Source organism: Hipposideros armiger, unplaced genomic scaffold (genome assembly GCF_001890085.2).
Source record: "Hipposideros armiger isolate ML-2016 unplaced genomic scaffold, ASM189008v1 scaffold_749, whole genome shotgun sequence".
In the NCBI taxonomy this organism is placed as follows: Eukaryota; Metazoa; Chordata; class Mammalia; order Chiroptera; family Hipposideridae; genus Hipposideros; species Hipposideros armiger.
Genome location: NW_017732099.1, coordinates 112,224 through 118,658, shown reverse-complemented (window position 1 = coordinate 118,658; position 6,435 = coordinate 112,224).

The following is a 6,435-nucleotide window of genomic DNA, read 5'->3' as shown; positions in this document are numbered from 1 at the left end:
TTATGTTACTTAACTTTATGCTATGGCTTGTGATTTCTATTTTAAGGTTTGGCTTATGGTGGTCTTCCAGCCTGCAATGCCCACTGTCGCTGACTCTGACCCTACATTTAAAATAATAACTGTATTCAAGCCCCAACATAGTGCTACCTGCTGTATAAAGTCATCCTTAGCTACCAAATCCTGCACAGTGGTTTTCTTTTAGAAGTGACCAGTCCTGACAGAACAAAATAAATGATATCAATAATGAAGTTACACAAGAGAAATTATAGGTCAAGATTTTTCTTTTTTACTTCTCCATGATGCAGATTAGTTTACTGCAATGATATTGTCCTTCTGTAATACCATATGACTTTAATTCATGACTCTAATGCATGTATCTATGGTATTGTAATGATCATTTTGTGCATCTATGCCTTTCCCTTCCTGTACTATCCCTAAATTGGAAGCCTCTAGAAAACTAGGCCTTCTTTATACTCTTAGGGTGCTACACAGGACCTAATATATAGTAAAAGCTGAGTCAATTATCTAATTAAATAAACGAATGTACTCACCACTCTGTAAAGTAATGAGCTCGGTTAAAACTGGAATTATTTTCTCTACTTTGCCCCAATATCTCTAATGTTTGGCATAGTGCCTGCCATACAGTGAGTTGAATGGATAATTGTTGAATAAAGAGAAAAATTACATAAATCAAGAACTAGTTAGCCATAATGCTTTCCATGTTTTTGTGGCCTCAGGACCTACCACATTGCATCAAGAAGGTGAAACTAAATTAATACCAATATTAATGCTAACAGCTTACACACAGATACAGAGATGCTATTGTGAAATGATGAATATGGACAGGATCATCCTAGGAGAATAACGAAGTGTGATCATGCACACACTTTACTATAGAAAATTTAACTTTACATGCTTTGCAAAAGAGAAAAAGAGAGAGTGAGAGAATACAACCTAATAAGTGCAGTGAAAAAGGAACTGCTGGTAGGAATGTAAATTGGTACAGCCATTATGGAAAACAGTATGGAGGTGCCTCAAAAAATTAAGAATGGAATTACCATATAACCCAGCAATCCCTCTTTTGGATATCTACCCAAAATATCTGAAAATATTTATCCATAAAGATATATGTACCCCTGTGTTCATTGCAGCATTATTCACAGTGGCCAAGACATGACATGGAAACAACCAAAGTGTCCTTCGATAGATGACAGGATAAAGAAGATGTGGTAAATACATACAATGGAATATTACTCAGCTGTAAGAAAAGTTGAAATACTGCCATTTGCGATAACATGGTTGGACCTTGAGATTATCTTGCTAAGTGAAATAAGCCAGACAGAAAAAGTAGAGAATCATGACTTCACTCATGTGTGGGATATAAAACTGAAAACAATAAACAAGCATACAAAAAAAACATAAACACAAACAACAGTTTAGGGGTTCCCAGAGGGTAAGGGCAGTGGTAGAAGAGGGAAAAAAGGGGATCAAATATATGGTGATGGAAGAACTGACTCTGGGCAGTGAACACGCAATGCAGTATATAGATGATGTTTCATAGAATTGTATACTTGAAACCTATATAATTTTACTAACCAATGTCACCCCAATAAATTAAATTTAAAATTTTTTTTAATTCAAGAGGAAAAAAAAAAAAAGCAAGTGGAGTGACTCCACCTGCTATTCCAAAGGAAATATACACTCCTTCAGTCTCAATTCCCATAGCCTTGCTCTATGATAAATATTTTGCCTTGTTGTACATGATTCTCATCTCTAAAATTATTTACTTTTTTATGTAATATGCCCTCTAAGAGCAAGCCATTACTTCATCTGGGCCTCAGTAGTCAAAATTCAAGAAAAAGACAATTAATACCTACTGATATATACTATGTTGGTCTCCTCCCATATGGCACCCTCTTAGGAGATTTTCCTGGGTAACTTTGACTAAGAAACAACTTTTGTTTGAATGCTGCTGAATATGTTATGCTGTTGCATAAAGTGAGAAGCACAATGCTCCAAGGACAAAACTGTGAAATGCACTGAGAAAGAGAAGCCACCAGAGACTAAAGAAAAATAGCCAGAGGATTATGAGAAGAATCAGCATATGCCAGTGTCATAAAAGCCAAAAAAAAAGTGGAGAATTTCTAGGGGAAAAAAAAAAAAGATTAATGAGTTTCAAATAAGCAAAGAGATCTGGTGAGTATATTAAGATCACCAAATCATATTCAAAGCAAATTTCTGATTAACCTTGTTAATCATAGTATAAGTAAAACTGCAGAGTATTTTTTTTTCATTTTTCTTTATTGATGGGACATGAGACTAATACTTACGTGAAAGAGTATTTTCATAAATGCCTTACTTAGTTAATGAAAGTATAATTAATTTCTATCTGGAAAAAAGAACATATTCTTAAATTCTCAAGCTATGAGTCAGATCATCCCAAAGAAGTATAAGGCAGTTTCAGGGATACACGGGAGAAACTAGACATGGAGCACGTTGAGACTGGGAAGCGAAATTGTAACAAGAAATAGCAACTCCACCTACCCATAACCTGGTACTGAGAAAAGATTTGTAGAATTCATGGAGAAAAGGGACCTAGAAGTTAGAGGGTTGTAAATAAAAACGTCTTTTCAAAATTTCTGCACAGTCATGCCTGAAGCCTAGAAAGTGAATTAGGATTGCTAAAATGTCAGTCCATGGTCAGACCAGGAGGCAATATCCTTATAAAGAATTTTACCAGCCATTGGAAGTCACTCTTGGACATACTGGATCCACAGAAACAGAGGGAACAACAAAAAAACAAAAACAGCGAAGGAGAAAGTTGAACACAGACAGCATTGCTTTCTTATCCTTACTCTTGAGGAAATTGGGGCCTAAATTGTAAGTGCCCTGAGGGCAGCTTTAACTTACCTGACCACCAGACCTTACCCCAGAGATTGCCCCAGGTCCTGCTGACCTAGGCAACTGTTTGAGGGGCAACCTTCTAGGCAACTCCAGTGTTCCTGAAGAAACCCTCCTGTGTATTCAAAGTGGACAGGATTGTTTTCCCCTCTCTCGGCTTGCCTTTCTCTTACGGCTTGTTCTTCAATGGCTATGACTCAGTTTGTGCTGCCGGCATAGGTAACTCCTTCAGAGGGTAAATTAGGGTGAGATGTGGCATTCAGTAGGTCCCTCCTGGGCCACTAACAGGTGCTTCTCTGTTTGTCATTTTCATGGTGGTACTCTGCCAGAATCTAGCTTTATAATTTGCCAAATTCATCTTATATAGTCATTGAAATCAGAAATCCCATCAATAGCTTATTTTTTTAAGAGACTACTGGGGCTGTTGCAGTGAGTTTCTTTATTTGGTTAGGTAGTAGGAAACTAGGATGGAAAGAGGATGAGAAAAAACAGGATTCAGAGAAGAGAATTTGCATGGGACAATCTGATTTAGAAACCCCAATCTCTAAATTGCAAACTGACCCCTTTGCATGTTCCCACAACACTAAGCGATCTAACATTAATTATTTTTTGAACATATGTTTTCTAGGGCATGGGCAACATTTATATGTCTAACACTATAATTGGCACTTTTGAAGGTGAGAGGTAAACTAATAGAAAAAGTGATATAGTGTCTACAAAATCTTTAAAATGTAGACAGTGTATAAAGTGGAAAATCCATGATGCAAGTCACTTATATTTAGCTGGAAAAACAACACAGCTTACTAAAAATGCTATGATTCATTTCCTGTGTGCATCAGTTACTTTGGCTCTGTTCTGAGGAAATAAACCCAACCCCTAACCTAATCCAACATATGTATTCATATACCCTTGCTTACCATTGTGAGATGACTACAAATCTATCACGTCTGCAAAAAATGAAAATAAGTAAAACGTATTTCCAAATGAGTGTGAGTCTGTAGTGAGGTCTTTCATTACACATAGGGTAGCCATATGTCCAAGTGTGCCTGGGACAGCCTCAACTCATTCTTGGGGTCCCAGCATCATTATAGATAGAACCCCTTTCACTCTCAAGTGTGTGGTAGTTCAAACATACCTTATAAAATATAACATGTTAAGTGACTGTAGACATCAAATCTCTCAAATTAAACATGCAATTTGGGTGTCTTTTCTTTACTCTTATGCATTTTCTGTGAATACCTTAAAGTTCTAAGAGTTAACTATATCCTTTATCAATTTAAATACTTGTGATGTTTGGTAGACTTAAATTATAATCATTTTACTTTTAAGAAAACAGGAAGGATTCTTCCAGTCAATGTGGAGAAATCAGAACACTTGTACACTACTGGTAGGAATTAAATATGGTGAAGCTGCTTTGGAAAATAGTTCATCAATTGCACAAATGACTAAACATAGGGTTACACCAGAACCCAGCAATTCTGCTCTTAGATATCTAGCCAAGAGAAATGAAAACATATATACACATAAGAAATGTTTATAGGAGCATTTTACTCATAATAGCCAAAAGGTAAAAACAATCCATCAACTGATGAATAGATTGATGAAGTGGGTATATCAGTACAATAGAATATTATACAGCCATGAAAAGAAATAAAGTACGGAAACATTCTGCCTTGAGAACATTATGCTAAATGAATAAAACCAGTCTCAAAAGGCCACATATTATATGATTCCATTCATATAAAATGTTCAGAAAAGGCAAATCTCTAGAAACAGAAGGTTAGTGGTTGTGTAGGGCTTTAGGGAAAGAGGGAGAGGGAAGTGTTAGATTAAAAGGTATCTTTTTGAGATTATTAAAATGTTCTAAAAATTGACTGTGATGATGATTGCATGTATCTGTGAACATACTAAAAGCCACTGAATTGTACATTTTAAGTGGGTGAACTATATAGTATGCAAATAATATATGAATAAAGTTCTTTAAAAAAAAAAGAACAAAAAAGACTCTACCATTCAGAATGACAAAAGATCACCACTAAAAATAATAACCAACATTTATGGAGAATTTACTCCCTGTCAGGTACTGTCTGACTACTTTGTATGACATATTATCAATGAAACCTCACAAAAGACCTATGCCATTAGTTCTGAAATTATACCAATTTGGGATATAAAATGTTAAGCATAAAATTTTAAGTAAATTTCTCAAGGTCACAAAAGTAATAAAAGATGACATTGAGTTATCAAACACTCATAGACTAATTCCAAAGCCTAAGCTTTTAGCCATACCCTAAACTGTCAGTGATTCAATCAATCTAATTCATACCAGTGTCAGGAGATTATTAGATCCAGTTCCCTCTTGACCAAGAGGCCCTCAAACCTTAGCTAAGAACAGGCCAATTAGAGACGCATAATGCCAAAGGTAAGACTTAAATCCATCCTACTTACGTAGGGCCAGCCTTGTGATTTAGCCCTGTTACACACTGAGTTTTGCCTCAGCTTGGAGCCTGTTTTGCAAAAATGAATAAAGGGAAATCATACCTTGTCCCTGCAGGTCAGAGAGAACTTAGAGCAGCAATCAGTTTGAAACACAAATTGAGCTCTTGGACTTACTTCTCTTCTGGCATAGTCCTCTGCCAACCAGCATCCTTTCATTCTCAGTGTTATCATCATGCTTTTCTTGTTTGAGCTCCTGCTCATGGTCTCTTCTGCTGGCCACCTATTTGGGTTACAAAGAAAGCAATTACAACTTAGGTCTCAGCTTTAGGCTTGGTCCTTGCATTAGGAATATACAAGGCCTGACAATTAAGTTTGCAAACTTGTTACAATGACGTTGCACACCTTTTTTTAATATATATGTCAGAGGGATTATTCGCTATGAATTTGTACCAACTGGACAAACAGTTAACCAAGTTTACTATTTGGAAGTGCTGAAGAGCCTGCATGAAAAAGTTACATGAAAACGACCTGAACTTTTCAGCAACAATTCACGACTCTTGCATCATGACAATGCACCAGCTCACACAACATTGTCTGGGAGGGAGTTTTAGCCTTACTCACCTGATCTGGCCCCCAATGACTTATTTTTTTACCCGAAGATAAAGGAAATATTGAAAGGAAGCCATTTTGATGACATTCAGGACATCAAGGATAATACGAACAACAGCTCTGATAGCCATTCCAGAAAAAGAGTTCCAAAATTGCTCTGAGGGGTGTATTAGGCACTGGTGTTGGTGCACAGCTTCCCAAGGGGAGGACTTAGAAGGTGACTGTAGTGATATTCAGCACTGAGGTGTGTAGCACTTTTTCTAGGATGAGTTCGCGAACTTCATTGTCTGACCTCGTATACATATACGGGATAATATTTAGGATATTTATTTGTAACAAGTAAAAACATGAATTAATACCTTCAGTCAACTTAAATGAAAATTAACAATGGAGCAAAAAATAAAGTAAGTAGATGACATAATGGGTGGAATTTTTCCTTTAATGATTTGAAAGAAACTTAAACTTATATACAATTAAAGCTGCCTT